General features: G+C 47.2%; 1 long non-coding RNA gene and 1 pseudogene across 1 annotated transcript in view; both read right to left on the minus strand.

Annotated features, from left to right (window-relative positions):
* LOC135054848 (uncharacterized) overlaps positions 1 to 16,471 on the minus strand; it is a 136,848-nt gene that overhangs the window by 41,334 nt on the left and 79,043 nt on the right. The window lies entirely within an intron of this gene.
* Positions 2,148 to 2,326, minus strand: LOC134899813 (U2 spliceosomal RNA; annotated as a pseudogene).

Below are 16,471 nucleotides of genomic sequence, written 5' to 3' on the forward strand. Positions count from 1 at the left end.
ATATATTATATAATGACGGACCTGCTGGACACTGTCAGCACTGCAGACTCCTAAAGTAAGCTACTAGTATCAAGAAGATAGAAAAAAAAAAAACACCACAGGTAGGTGGTATACAATTATGGATGGACGAGCGACTGCCGACACAGAGGTAGCTACAGCCGTGGACTACCGTACTACATCTGCTGCTAATATAGACTGGATGATAATGATATAAAAAATATATATATATCACTACTGCAGCCGGACAGGTATATATTATATAATGACGGACCTGCTGGACACTGTCAGCACTGCAGACTCCTAAAGTAAGCTACTAGTATCAAGAAGATAGAAAGAAAAAAAACACCACAGGTAGGTGGTATACAATTATGGATGGACGAGCGACTGCCGACACAGAGGTAGCTACAGCCGTGGACTACCGTACTGCATCTGCTGCTAATATAGACTGGATGATAATGATATAAAAAATATATATATATCACTACTGCAGCCGGACAGGTATATATTATATAATGACGGACCTGCTGGACACTGTCAGCACTGCAGACTCCTAAAGTAAGATACTAGTATCAAGAAGATAGGGAAAAAAAAAACACCACAGGTAGGTGGTATACAATTATGGATGGACGAGCGACTGCCGACACAGAGGTAGCTACAGCCGTGGACTACCGTACTGCGTCTGCTGCTAATATAGACTGGATGATAATGATGTAAAAAATATATATATATCACTACTGCAGCCGGACAGGTATATATTATATAATGACGGACCTGCTGGACACTGTCAGCACTGCAGACTCCTAAAGTAAGCTACTAGTATCAAGAAGATAGAAAAAAAAAACACAACAGGTAGGTGGTATACAATTATGGATGGACGAGCGACTGCCGACACAGAGGTAGCTACAGCCGTGGACTACCGTACTGCGTCTGCTGCTAATATAGACTGGATGATAATGATATAAAAAATATATATATATCACTACTGCAGCCGGACAGGTATATATTATATAATGACGGACCTGCTGGACACTGTCAGCACTGCAGACTCCTAAAGTAAGCTACTAGTATCAAGAAGATAGAAAAAAAAAACACAACAGGTAGGTGGTATACAATTATGGATGGACGAGCGACTGCTGACACAGAGGTAGCTACAGCCATGGACTACCGTACTGCGTCTGCTGCTAATATAGACTGGATGATAATGATATAAAAAATATATATATATCACTACTGCAGCCGGACAGGTATATATTATATAATGACGGACCTGCTGGACACTGTCAGCACTGCAGACTCCTAAAGTTAACTACTAGTATGAAGAAGATAGAAAGAAAAAAAAACCACCACAGGTAGGTATACAATTATGGACGAGCGACTGCCGACACAGAGGTAGCTACAGCCGTGGACTACCGTACTGCGTCTGCTGCTAGTATAGACTGGATGATAATGATATAAAAAATATATATATATCACTACTGCAGGACAGGTATATATTATATAATGACGGACCTGCTGGACACTGTCACTGTCAGAATGCGTTTATAGAATAAAAACACCACACGACGAGTGTTTAACTTTTTCAGGCAGACAATCACAATATACTGGTGGTCACTGGTCACTGGTCAGTCACACTGGCAGTGGCACTCTGGCAGCAAAAGTGTGCACTGTTAAATATATGTACTCCTGCTATAACTGCTCCCCAGTCTCCCCCACAATTAAGCTGTGTGAGCAGTGAGCACTCAGCACAGTCAGATATACATAGATGATGCAGCACACTGAGGCTGAGCACAGATATGGTATACTGTGTCACTGTGTATCGTTTTTTTTTTCAGGCAGAGAACGGATTATATTAAATAATAATAAAACTGCACTGGTGGTCACTGGTCAGTCACTAGTAAACTCTGCACTCTCTGAGTACTCCTAAGCTCCAGTAAATCAAGTGTCTCACTCTCACTATCTATTTCTATTCTAAACGGAGAGGACGCCAGCCACGTCCTCTCCCTATCAATCTCAATGCACGTGTGAAAATGGCGGCGACGCGCGGCTCCTTATATAGAATCCGAGTCTCGCGATAGAATACGAGCCTCGCGAGAATCCGACAGCGGGATGATGACGTTCGGGCGCGCTCGGGTTAGCCGAGCAAGGCGGGAAGATCCGAGTCTGCCTCGGACCCGTGTAAAAAGCGTGAAGTTCGGGGGGGTTCGGTTTCCGAGAAACCGAACCCGCTCATCACTAATATATGGTCCCTAAATAGGGAGCGTATCAGATATTAAACTGATAAAAAGAAATATTACACCTGAACTTTGCTAAAAGGCAGAGATAATAAGCAACTATCACTTGCACATTGGTTGCAGTTGGTGGGCTACGTAATAGAGGCAGTAAAAGTCCCACTATACCAGCTATTGAATAAAGCTATACCACCAATTTGGTGGACTAAATGCTGAACACAGTAATAGCCACTATATTTACTGTAGTGCCCATCATTTGTGAGGAGAGGGCATTGTTTGTGCATGACAAAACAGGTAGGATATTCTAACAAGCAAATATCATGTGTATATTTGGCATAGTTGCTGGGCTAAGTACAGAAACCTGCAATAGTCCCAGAATACTTGCTATTGTGTATATTATACTATAGGCAGATCACTTGTAAAGTTACCACCCTGTGGGCTTGTTACTGATCACAGCAATAGTCCCACTATCTCAGTGCAAAGAAAGACAGTGCTCCCCCTCCCCCTCATGCTGAGCTGCTGCCATGTGATCAGGAGCTTCCTGCAGTGTTGCTGGGGGCAGGGCCTAATCGGGTGAGGCAGTTTAGACTGGTTTGAGGGCACCAAAAATAAGAATTTACTTACCGATAATTCTATTTCTCGTAGTCCGTAGTGGATGCTGGGGACTCCGTCAGGACCATGGGGAATAGCGGCTCCGCAGGAGACAGGGCACAAAAAGTAAAAGCTTTAGGATCAGGTGGTGTGCACTGGCTCCTCCCCCTATGACCCTCCTCCAAGCCTCAGTTAGGATACTGTGCCCGGACGAGCGTACACAATAAGGAAGGATTTTGAATCCCGGGTAAGACTCATACCAGCCACACCAATCACACTGTACAACCTGTGATCTGAACCCAGTTAACAGCATGATAACAGCGGAGCCTCTGAAAAGATGGCTCACAACAATAATAACCCGATTTTTGTAACAATAACTATGTACAAGTATTGCAGACAATCCGCACTTGGGATGGGCGCCCAGCATCCACTACGGACTACGAGAAATAGAATTATCGGTAAGTAAATTCTTATTTTCTCTGACGTCCTAAGTGGATGCTGGGGACTCCGTCAGGACCATGGGGATTATACCAAAGCTCCCAAATGGGCGGGAGAGTGCGGATGACTCTGCAGCACCGAGTGAGAGAACTCCAGGTCCTCCTCAGCCAGGGTGTGCCCCTGACCAAGTAGCAGCTCGGCAAAGTTGTAAAGCCGAGACCCCTCGGGCAGCCGCCCAAGATGAGCCCACCTTCCTTGTGGAATGGGCATTTACATATTTTGGCTGTGGCAGGCCTGCCACAGAATGTGCAAGCTGAATTGTACTACACATCCAACTAGCAATCGTCTGCTTAGAAGCAAGAGCACCCAGTTTGTTGGGTGCATACAGGATAACAGCAAGTCAGTTTTCCTGACTCCAGCCGTCCTGTAAACCTATATTTTCAGGGCCCTGACAACATCTAGCAACTTGGAGTCCTCCAAGTCCCTAGTAGCCGCAGGTACCACAATAAGCTGGTTCAGGTGAAACGCTGACACCACCTTAGGGAGAAACTGGGGACGAGTCCGCAGCTCTGCCCTGTCCGAATGGACAATCAGATATGGGCTTTTGTGAGACAAAGCCGCCAATTCTGACACTCGCCTGGCCGAGGCCAGGGCCAACATCATGGTCACTTTCCATGTGAGATATTTCAAATCCACAGATTTGAGCGGTTTAAACCAATGTGATTTGAGGAATCCCAGAACTACGTTGAGATCCCACAGTGCCACTGGAGGCACAAAAGGGGGTTGTATATGCAGTACTCCCTTGACAAACTTCTGGACTTCAGGAACTGAAGCCAATTCTTTCTGGAAGAAAATCGACAGGGCCGAAATTTGAACCTTAATGGACCCCAATTTGAGGCCCATAGACACTCCTGTTTGCAGGAAATGCAGGAATCGACCGAGTTGAAATTTCTTCGTGGGGCCTTCCTGGCCTCACACCACGCAACATATTTTCGCCACATGTGGTTATAATGTTGTGCGGTCACCTCCTTCCTGGCTTTGACCAGGGTAGGAATGACCTCTTCCGGAATGCCTTTTTCCCTTAGGATCCGGCGTTCAACCGCCATGCCGTCAAACGCAGCCGCGGTAAGTCTTGGAACAGACATGGTACTTGCTGAAGCAAGTCCCTTCTTAGCGGCAGAGGCCATGAGTCCTCTGTGAGCATCTCTTGAAGTTCCGGGTACCAAGTCCTTCTTGGCCAATCCGGAGCCACGAGTATAGTTCTTACTCCTCTACGTCTTATAATTCTCAGTACCTTAGGTATGAGAAGCAGAGGAGGGAACACATACACCGACTGGTACACCCACGGTGTTACCAGAACGTCCACAGCTATTGCCTGAGGGTCTCTTGACCTGGCGCAATACCTGTCCAGTTTTTTGTTCAGGCGGGACGCCATCATGTCCACCTTTGGTCTTTCCCAACGGTTCACAATCATGTGGAAGACTTCCCGATGAAGTCCCCACTCTCCCGGGTGGAGGTCGTGCTGAGGAAGTCTGCTTCCTAGTTGTCCACTCCCGGAATGAACACTGCTGACAGTGCTATCACATGATTTTCCGCCCAGCGAAGAATCCTTGCAGTTTCTGCCATTGCCCTCCTGCTTCTTGTGCCGCCCTGTCTGTTTACGTGGGCGACTGCCGTGATGTTGTCCCACTGGATCAATACCGGCTGACCTTGAAGCAGAGGTCTTGCTAAGCTTAGAGCATTGTAAATTGCTCTTAGCTCCAGTATATTTATGTGGAGAGAAGTCTCCAGACTTGATCACACTCCCTGGAAATTTTTTCCTTGTGTGACTGCTCCCCAGCCTTTCAGGCTGGCATCCGTGGTCACCAGGACCCAGTCCTGAATGCCGAATCTGTGGCCCTTTAGTAGATGAGCACTCTGCAGCCACCACAGAAGAGACACCCTTGTCCTTGGAGACAGGGTTATCCGCTGATGCATCTGAAGATGCGATCCGGACCATTTTTCCAGCAGATCCCACTGAAAAGTTCTTGCGTGAAATCTGCCGAATGGAATCGCTTCGTAAGAAGCCACCATTTTTCCCAGGACCCTTGTGCAATGATGCACTGACACTTTTCCTGGTTTTAGGAGGTTCCTGACTAGCTCGGATAACTCCCTGGCTTTCTCCTCCGGGAGAAACACCTTTTTCTGGACTGTGTCCAGAATCATCACTAGGAACAGCAGACGTGTCGTCGGAGACAGCTGCGATTTTGGAATATTTAGAATCCACCCGTGCTGTCGTAGAACTACTTGAGATAGTGCTACTCCGACCTCCAACTGTTCTCTGGACCTTGCCCTTATCAGGAGATCGTCCAAGTAAGGGATAATTAAGACGCCTTTTCTTTGAAGAAGAATCATCATTTCGGCCATTACCTTGGTAAAGACCCGGGGTGCCGTGGACAATCCAAACGGCAGCGTCTGAAACTGATAGTGACAGTTTTGTACCACGAACCTGAGGTACCCTTGGTGAGAAGGGCAAATTGGGACATGGAGGTAAGCATCCTTGATGTCCAGGGACACCATATAGTCCCCTTCTTCCTGGTTCGCTATCACTGCTCTGAGTGACTCCATCTTGATTTGAACCTTTGTATGTAAGTGTTCAAATATTTCAGATTTAGAATAGGTCTCACCGAGTCGTCTGGCTTCAGTACCACAATATAGTGTGGAATAATACCCCTTTCCTTGTTGTAGGAGGGGTACTTTGATTATCACCTGCTGGGAATACAGCTTGTGAATTGTTTCCAATACTGCCTCCCTGTCGGAGGGAGACGTTGGTAAAGCAGACTTCAGGAACCTGCGAGGGGGAGACGTCTCGAATTTCCAATCTGTACCCCTGGGATACTACTTGTAGGATCCAGGGGTCCACTTGCGAGTGAGCCCACTGCGCGCTGAAACTCTTGAGACGACCCCCCACCGCACCTGAGTCCACTTGTACGGCCCCAGCGTCATGCTGAGGACTTGGCAAAAGCGGTGGAGGGCTTCTGTTCCTGGGAATGGGCTGCCTGCTGCAGTCTTCTTCCCTTTCCTCTATCCCTGGGCAGATATGACTGGCCTTTTGCCTGCTTGCCCTTATGGGGACGAAAGGACTGAGGCTGAAAAGACGGTGTCTTTTTCTGCTGAGATGTGACTTGGGGTAAAAAAGGTGGATTTTCCAGCTGTTGCCGTGGCCACCAGGTCCGATGGACCGACCCCAAATAACTCCTCCCCTTTATACGGCAATACTTCCATGTGCCGTTTGGAATCTGCATCACCTGACCACTGTCGTGTCCATAAACATCTTCTGGCAGATATGGACATCGCACTTACTCTTGATGCCAGAGTGCAAATATCCCTCTGTGCATCTCGCATATATAGAAATGCATCCTTTAAATGCTCTATAGTCAATAAAATACTGTCCCTGTCAAGGGTATCAATATTTTCAGTCAGGGAATCCGACCAAGCCACCCCAGCGCTGCACATCCAGGCTGAGGCGATCGCTGGTCGCAGTATAACACCAGTATGTGTGTATATACTTTTTAGGATATTTTCCAGCCTCCTATCAGCTGGCTCCTTGAGGGCGGCCGTATCTGGAGACGGTAACGCCACTTGTTTTGATAAGCGTGTGAGCGCCTTATCCACCCTAAGGGGTGTTTCCCAACGTGCCCTAACTTCTGGCGGGAAAGGGTATAACGCCAATAATTTTCTATCGGGGGAAACCCACGCATCATCACACACTTCATTTAATTTATCTGATTCAGGAAAAACTACAGGTAGTTTTTTCACACCCCACATAATACCCTCTTTTGTGGTACTTGTAGTATCAGAAATATGTAACACCTCCTTCATTGCCCTTAACATGTAACGTGTGGCCCAAATGGAAAATACGTTTGTTTCTTCACCGTCGACACTGGAGTCAGTGTCCGTGTCTGTGTCGACCGACTGAGGTAAATGGGCGTTTTAAAGCCCCTGACGGTGTTTGAGACGCCTGGACAGGTACTAATTGGTTTGCCGGCCGTCTCATGTCGTCAACCGACCTTGCAGCGTGTTGACATTATCACGTAATTCCCTAAATAAGCCATCCATTCCGGTGTCGACTCCCTAGAGAGTGACATCACCATTACAGGCAATTGCTCCGCCTCCTCACCAACATCGTCCTCATACATGTCGACACACACGTACCGACACACAGCACACACACAGGGAATGCTCTGATAGAGGACAGGACCCCACTAGCCCTTTGGGGAGACAGAGGGAGAGTTTGCCAGCACACACCAAAACGCTATATTATACAGGGACAACCTTATATAAGTGTTTTCCCTTATAGCATCTTAATATATAATAATATCGCCAAATAAGTGCCCCCCCTCTCTGTTTTAACCCTGTTTCTGTAGTGCAGTGCAGGGGAGAGCCTGGGAGCCTTCCTAGCAGCGGAGCTGTGTAGGAAAATGGCGCTGTGTGCTGAGGAGAATAGGCCCCGCCCCCTTTTCGGCGGGCTTCTTCTCCCGTTTTTCTGACAACCTGGCAGGGGTTAAATGCATCCATATAGCCCCAGGGGCTATATGTGATGTATTTTTAGCCAGCATAGGTACTTTCATTGCTGCCCAGGGCGCCCCCCCAAGCGCCCTGCACCCTCAGTGACCGTTGGTGTGAAGTGTGCTGAGAGCAATGGCGCACAGCTGCAGTGCTGTGCGCTACCTCATGAAGACTGAGAAGTCTTCAGCCGCCGATTTCTGGACCTCTTCTCTCTTCAGCATCTGCAAGGGGGTCGGCGGCGCGGCTCCGGTGACCCATCCAGGCTGTACCTGTGATCGTCCCTCTGGAGCTAGTGTCCAGTAGCCTAAGAAGCCAATCCATCCTGCACGCAGGTGAGTTCACTTCTTCTCCCCTAAGTCTCTCGTTGCAGTGAGCCTGTTGCCAGCAGGACTCACTGAAAATAAAAAAACTAACAAAACTTTTACTCTAAGCAGCTCTTTAGGAGAGCCACCTAGATTGCACCCTTCTCGGCCGGGCACAAAAACCTAACTGAGGCTTGGAGGAGGGTCATAGGGGGAGGAGCCAGTGCACACCACCTGATCCTAAAGCTTTTACTTTTTGTGCCCTGTCTCCTGCGGAGCCGCTATTCCCCATGGTCCTGACGGAGTCCCCAGCATCCACTTAGGACGTCAGAGAAACTTTACACCCAGCAACTCCCTACAATAAAGATAATAACAATGTTTCTGTCCAGAGTTGGGTTAGAACTTAGGTCTCTATACATATTGGACTCTTGCACTAGTGTGCTGCGTCACTGCCTCATGGCTGAAGAAATACAGAGAGAGGGACTTAGTATGCAGCAAAGAAGCTGCACAAAATGGCTCCTGCCCAGGACCTGAGGCGCTTTATAATACTGCCCTCAGTGTCCCCTGGCTACCGTTAGTCCCAGGAGTCAGCGCAGCCGCCCCTCAGCCACATACAGTCCTTCATACAGCCCTTACAGTGACCCAGCCAGGGCACAGGAGACATACAACCAGCAGATACAGCATGGGGGACTCACTCTGAGGTACTGTCATATGCTAGTATGAGAAGGGTCACAGCCCAGCACTACCTCAGTGTTCCTTGCTCTTCTGCATTAGCGTGTGCCAGACAGTGCAAGCAGGGAGACACCCATTTCCTGTGCCCCCTTCCCATATGCAGTAACACCGCCGGAGGTTCCAGACAGTCCCCTGTCAGCGCTCCATCGCATTCAGACTTTTTTCGCATGCGCAGTTGGAAAGAATCTCCCAAATGATGTGAACTTTGGTCCTGTGTGTTTCTCTGAATCAGGCCCTGTATGTGATGTGTATAAGGGCACACTACCCAGAGATCTCAGGTTTAGGGGACATATTGCCAGATGGTTTCATCTTGGTTCCACTCGTCCCTCATGACCCCTCTTCTATGCGGTGACACGTTCATCTGCATCACATCCCTGGTGATCACTCCCAGGATCTATAAGCTGTCTGATGGCTGATGCCCTCTCCTCTCTTTTCAGCCCAGAGTAGACCACCCCATGAACTTCAGGTCAAATAAAGACAAGGAGACGGATGTAGGGGAGAAAGGGATCAGAGCTTTTATTTATTTTTATTTTTAAATTGTGTATTCTTTATTGTAAGTCTTTTAAAACACCCCAAAAAAATAATAATAAATAAATAAATAAATAATAAATAAATAAATAGAATACAACAAGCAATAATGGCAGCTACAGTAGAGCATGCAATATGCAGACAGGAGTACTGTCAGACAATGTATATCAAATAAAATTACAATACATGCCTAACAAAAACAGGATATATAAAGCACTCATCAGTATAACATTAAGCAATAAGAGCACACAGGCGCCATGTGAGCTCACATATCAAGGATAAAGTGAGAGTAACCTATAGCTGAGGCATATAGAGATACAGAGATAACTATATTGCAGACCATGAATAAAATAGGCATAGAGTGAAGGAATATTGAAAAAATATATATATATAATTCCGGAGACATCTGCTGTAAATCTAAACAGAATAAAACAGAAAACGAAAACAGAACCCTACAGTCCCTAACTAAATCAAAACAAAAACCCCCAAAACACACCACTTCAGAACCCCCCACCCTGTATAACCTAACCCCAACCTAGGTATACCTGGATCCCCATAACCCCCCACCTAAGCTACTTAACTTGTCTAAGCCCTAAACCCCCCCAAAACGAGGATAAATAAAATAGATATATGACTGGGACAACTGAAAAGATAATATCAAAGGGTCAAAATCTAAATATAGTAGAACTTCCACGTATAAACTTGTAATAACAAAGTTATGCCAATCATAAGACATACAAAAAGCATGGAAATGGACAATATTTTAGAGAGAATCAGTGAGAAAATAAAACATAGCAAGGGTCCTGGCAACAGTGAATCAGTATACAGACTTGAAAAGAAACAAAATCAGTCTGGGGGACGGGCCCATTCCGGAACCACATATCCCAACAATTCACAAACAGTAACCAGCAAAGAAATTGAGTCATCAGCCATCTTGCACAGCATTATCCAAGTAGAGAAGAGTAAAGGCCTCAAGTCCACAAAAATTACAGAATGGAAATCCATCCCCCTCCCTAGCACCTCAACGGACTGCAATGTGATACAGTACAGTTCTCCAGTGTGGAAAAAGTCACATTTTGAGGCCCTGAATGAGATTGCAGTGTGGGTCCACACAGTCACTAATGACGAGATGGGGGCTGCCGCCGACATCCCATGCACCATCGCCAACCGGGAATAACGGCGAATACGCATGGGATTAATCTGCAACTCCCCCAATGTATTTATAATTTGTTGTGTAGCGGAACCCACAGGCTCACCCAAGGGCTCCGAGGGCATCAACACAGGTAGGCAGGCAGACTCTTCAGGAGAAACAGGCACCGCTACAATCTCTTCTCCAAACATAGTAAGAATCCTTTTCTCAGATTCCATAACAGCCTTCAGGATAGAGGAGATTAGATGTTCAGAGGTACTAGCAGGGTTAAACATGGCTGCAGGGGGTGCCTCACCGAAGCCAGTAGTATGTAAAGAAGCACTGAATAGCAGATAGAAATAATAGAAAGGTCCAGTCTCAAACAGGCAATATCAGAGGTATAAAACGCAGAAGAAATGGCAGTTCCGTGTGTTCATGATAGAGGAGACCTCAGTGTTCAGCAGAGAGTAATAGTGAAAAAAAAAAGTTTGCACTCACTAGGGAAGCATAGGAGAGAAGTAATGAAGTGCCCAGATCTGCGGTTTCCTAGGGGCCCGGTCAAAAGATGGCGTCTCTGCGACAGGAAAGCACTCTCTCAATAAGCTGCTCCCAGGGTCAGCCAAAATGCAAGGATTCCGCTCCCAATATAAGGCGACAGCAGCGGCACAGATACGGAGTTAGAAGCAGAATCCAGAATCATCACTAGGACCAGCAGACGTGTCGTCGGAACAACTGCGGTTTTGGAATATTTAGAATCCACCCGTGCTGTCGTAGAACTACTTGAGATAGTGCTACTCCGACCTCCAACTGTTCTCTGGACCTTGTTCTTATCAGGAGGTCGTCCATTTTCTTTGAAGACGAATCCTCCTTTCGGTCATTACCTTGGTAAGGACCCGGGGTGCCTTAGACAATCCAACGGCATCGTCTTGAAACTGATAGTGACAGTTCTGTACCACGAACCTGAGGTACCCTTGGTGAGAAAAAGCAAATTTTGGGACATGGAGGTAAGCATCCCTGATGTCCCGGGACACCATATAGTCCCCTTGTTCTTTGCTATCACTGCTCTGAGTGACTCCATCTGGATTTGAACCCTTGCAAGTGTTCAAATTTTTCAGATTTAGAATAGGTCTCACCTAGCCTTCAGTACCACCATATAGTGTGGAGTAATACCCCTTTCCTTGTTGTCGGAGGGGTAATTTTATTATCACCTGCTGGGAATACAGCTTGTGAATTGTTTTCAATACTGCCTCCCTGTCGGAGGGAGACATTGGTACAGCAGACTACAGGAACCTGCGAGGGGGGAAACCTCTCGACATTCCAATCTGTACCCCTTGGATACTACTTGTAGGATCCAGGGGTCCTGTACGGTCCCAGCGTCATGCTGAGAACTTGGTAGAAGCGGTGGAGGCTTCTGTTCCTGGGAATGGGCTGCCTGCTGCAGTCTTCTTCCCTTTCCTCTATCCCTGGGCAGATATGACTCTTATAGGGACGAAAGGACTGAGGCTGAAAAGACGGTGTCTTTTTCTGCAGAGATGTGACTTAGGGTAAAAAACGGTGGATTTTCCAGCAGTTGCCCTGGCCACCAGGTCCCATGGACCGACCCCAAATAACTCCTCCCCTTTATACGGCAATACATCTTTGTGCCGTTTGGAATCTGCATCACCTGACCACTGTCGTGTCCATAAACATCTTCTTGCAGATATGGACATCGCATTTACTCTTGATGCCAGAGTGCAAATATCCCTCTGCGCATCTCGCATATATAGAAATGCATCCTTTAAATGCTCTATAGTCAATAAAATACTGTCCCTGTCAAAGGTATCAATATTTTTAGTCAGGGAATCCGACCAAGCCACCTCAGCTCTGCACATCCAGGCTGAGGCGATCGCTGGTCGCAGTATAACACCAGCATGTGTGTGTATACTTTTTAGGATATTTTTCAGCCTCCTATCAGCTGGCTCCTTAAGTACGGCCCTATCCGTAGATGGTACCGCCACTTGTTCTGATAAGCGTGTGAGCGCCTTATCCACCCTGAGGGGTGTTTTCCACCGCGCCTTAACTTCTGGCGGGAAAGGGTATACCGCCAATAATTTTCTATCGGGGGAAACCCACGCATCATCACACACTTCATTTAATTTATCTGATTCAGGAAAAACTACAGGTAGTTTTTTCACCTCACACATAATACCCTTTTTTGTGGTACTTGGAGTATCAGAAATATGTAACACCTCCTTCATTGCCCTTAACGTGTGGCCCTAAAAGAAAATACGTTTGTTTCTTCACCGTCGACACTGAAATCAGTGTCCGTGTCTGGGTCTGTGTCGACCGACTGAGGTAAATGGGCATTTTACAGCCCCTGACGGTGTTTGAGACGCCTGGACAGATACTAATTTGTTCGCCGGCCCTCTCATGTCGTCAACCGGCTTGCAGCGTGTTGACATTGTCACGTAATTTCCATAAATAAGCCATCCATTCCGGTGTCGACTCCCTAGAGAGTGACATCACCATTACAGGCAATTTGCTCCGCCTCCTCACCAATATTTTCCTCATACATGTCGACACACACGTACCGACATACAGCACACACATAGGGAATGCTCTGATAGAGGACAGGACCCACTAGCCCTTTGGGGAGACAGAGGGAGAGTTTGCCAGCACACACCAAAACGCTATAATTATCCAGGGACAACCTTTATATAAGTGTTCCTTTTATAGCATTTTAATATATATACATATCGCCAAATCAGTGCCCCCCCTCTCTGTTTTAACCCTGTTTCTGTAGTGCAGTGCAGGGGAGATCATGGGAGCCTTCCCACCAGCCTTTCTGTGAGGGAAAATGGCGCTGTGTGCTGAGGAGAATAGGCCCCGCCCCCTTTTCGGCGGGCTTCTTCTCCGGAGCTTTAGATATCTGGCAGGGGTTAAATACATCCATATAGCCTCAAGGGCTATATGTGATGTATTTTTCGCCATACAGGTATTATACATTGCTGCCCAGGGCGCCCCCCCCCCAGCGCCCTGCACCCTCCGTGACCGCTGTGTGAAGTGTGCTGACAACAATGGCGCACAGCTGCAGTGCTGTGCGCTACCTGATGAAGACTGAGAGTCTTCTGCCGCCTGGTTCCGGACCTCTTCATCTTCAGCATCTGCAAGGGGGGTCGGCGGCGCGGCTCCGGGACGAACCCCAGGGCGAGCCCTGTGTTCCGACTCCCTCTGGAGCTATGTCCAGTAGCCTAAGAATCCAATCCATACTGCACGCAGGTGAGTTGAAAATCTCTCCCCTAAGTCCCTCGATGCAGTGAGCCTGTTGCCAGCAGGACTCACTGAAAATAAAGAACCTAAAAACTTTTTCTAAGCAACTCTTTAAGAGAGCCACCTAGATTGCACCCTTCTCGGTCGGGCACAAAAACCTAACTGAGGCTTGGAGGAGGGTCATAGGGGGAGGAGCCAGTACACACCATGTGATCCTAAAAGCTTGCTTTTGTGCCCTGTCTCCTGCGGAGCCGCTATTCCCCATGGTCCTGACGGAGTCCCCAGCATCCACTAGGACGTTAGAGAAAATGTATGTATCTATGATTTCTTTTTTTTTTCAGGGAGATTGCTGGACCATTCAGGGAGTGAGGGAGATTGATGCTATTTCAGGGAGTCTCTTTGGCAGAATGAGGGAGGGTAGGCAACTATGCCTTTATCATAGTGGCCAGCACGGTGGGACCCAGGTTATATTGGGAGACCTTCAATTACAGAAAGACGCAATTCACTATCTAGTTACATACACAACTATTGTATAACTGCTACACAGTAATGCAGACCTATATCTGTATATAACACATGAAAGATGCAGTACTATATGAGCTGATATAATCCCTCATTCCCGGGTTCTCAATGCCAACCCTTTACTAAATGACACAAGTGGGTCTGAGCAGCGCAGGTCAGGGTGGCTGCCATGCACATTATGGAGGGTATGCATAGCCAGTGGTAAGCAATGGGAGCTGCTCTGACACTACACATCCCAGCATACTTTGCCACAGATTTGCATTTAGGGCATCCTAAAAGTGTGGCAGGGCATGCTGGGATGTATAGTTCCACAGTAGTGCCGCATGTTGCAACTCTGAGTAATTACCTCCAGCTTATCATCGTTATCACCACCAATATTACATAACAGTGTAGCTACTCAAAAATTTAAAGGGCCATTTAAATACATATAGAACAGTCCCTGGGCCCCTTTCCCTTGTTAGGTATAAGCAGTGTGCCCCAAGTTACAGGCATACGGGTACCTGAGGTTATCATAGACTTACATGCCGCCCTCTAGGTTTTGTGGGACTACACAGCCCAGCATGTTCTGCCACAGTTTTAGTATTCCCTTATAGCTACACTGTGGCATGGCATGCTGGGATGTGTAGTTCCACAACAGCTGGAAGGCTGCATGTTGAACACCCCTGGGCTAGAACAACTATGTCAGTTCATATGTAATGCCTATGATTTGCGGCTATTGAGAACCAGAAATACTGTAATAATGAATACTCTCTTAACATATAGATTTAGGCACAGATACCTCCTGACATTGTGGCCTATTAAATTGGGACAAAACACAGCCTTCTGCGCCCAGACACGACCACTTTCAGGTGAGCCCTGCCCTTTTTAAGATCCTAAGCCCCTTAGAGATGTGCACCGGAAATTTTTCGGGTTTTGTGTTTTGGTTTTGGGTTCGGTTCCGTGGCCGTGTTTTGGGTTCGAACGCGTTTTGGCAAAACCTCACCAAATTTTTTTTGTCGGATTCGGGTGTGTTTTGGATTCGGGTGTTTTTTTCAAAAAAACCCTAAAAAAACAGCTTAAATCATAGAATTTGGGGGTCATTTTGATCCCAAAGTATTATTAACCTCAATAACCATAATTTCCACTCATTTTCAGTCTATTCTGAACACCTCACACCTCACAATATTATTTTTAGTCCTAAAATTTACACCGAGGTCGCTGGATGACTAAGCTCAGCGACCCAAGTGGCCGACACAAACACCTGGCCCATCTAGGAGTGGCACTGCAGTGTCACGCAGGATGGCCCTTCCAAAAAACACTCCCCAAACAGCACATGACGCAAAGAAAAAAAGAGGCGCAGTGAGGTAGCTGTGTGACTAAGCTCAGCGACCCAAGTGGCCGACACAAACACCTGGCCCATCTAGGAGTGGCACTGCAGTGTCACGCAGGATGGCCCTTCCAAAAAACACTCCCCAAACAGCACATGACGCAAAGAAAAAAAGAGGCGCAATGAGGTAGCTGTGTGAGTAAGCTAAGCGACCCTAGTGGCCGACACAAACATCTGGCCCATCTAGGAGTGGCACTGCAGTGTCAGGCCGGATGGCCCTTCCAAAAAATACTCCCCAAACAGCACATGACGCAAAGAAGAAAAAAAAGAGGCGCAATGAGGTAGCTGTGTGACTAAGATAAGCGACCCTAGTGGCCGACACAAACACCTGGCCCATCTAGGAGTGGCACTGCAGTGTCACGCAGGATGTCCCTTCCAAAAAACACTCCCCAAACAGCACATGACGCAAAGAAAAATGAAAGAAAAAAGAGGTGCAAGATGGAATTGTCCTTGGGCCCTCCCACCCACCCTTATGTTGTATAAACAGGACATGCACACTTTAACCAACCCATCATTTCAGTGACAGGGTCTGCCACACGACTGTGACTGAAATGACGGGTTGGTTTGGACCCCCACCAAAAAAGAAGCAATTAATCTCTCCTTGCACAAACTGGCTCTACAGAGGCAAGATGTCCACCTCATCATCATCCTCCGATTCATCACCGTGTACATCCCCCTCCTCACAGATTATCAATTCGTCCCCACTGGAATCCACCATCACAGCTCCCTGTGTACTTTGTGGAGGCAATTGCTGCTGGTGAATGTCTCCATGGAGGAATTGATTATAATTCATTTTAATGAACATCATCTTCTCCACATTTTCTGGAAGTAACCTCGT

The sequence above is a fragment of the Pseudophryne corroboree genome, chromosome 3 (genome assembly GCF_028390025.1).
Source record: "Pseudophryne corroboree isolate aPseCor3 chromosome 3, aPseCor3.hap2, whole genome shotgun sequence".
In the NCBI taxonomy this organism is placed as follows: domain Eukaryota; kingdom Metazoa; phylum Chordata; class Amphibia; order Anura; family Myobatrachidae; genus Pseudophryne; species Pseudophryne corroboree.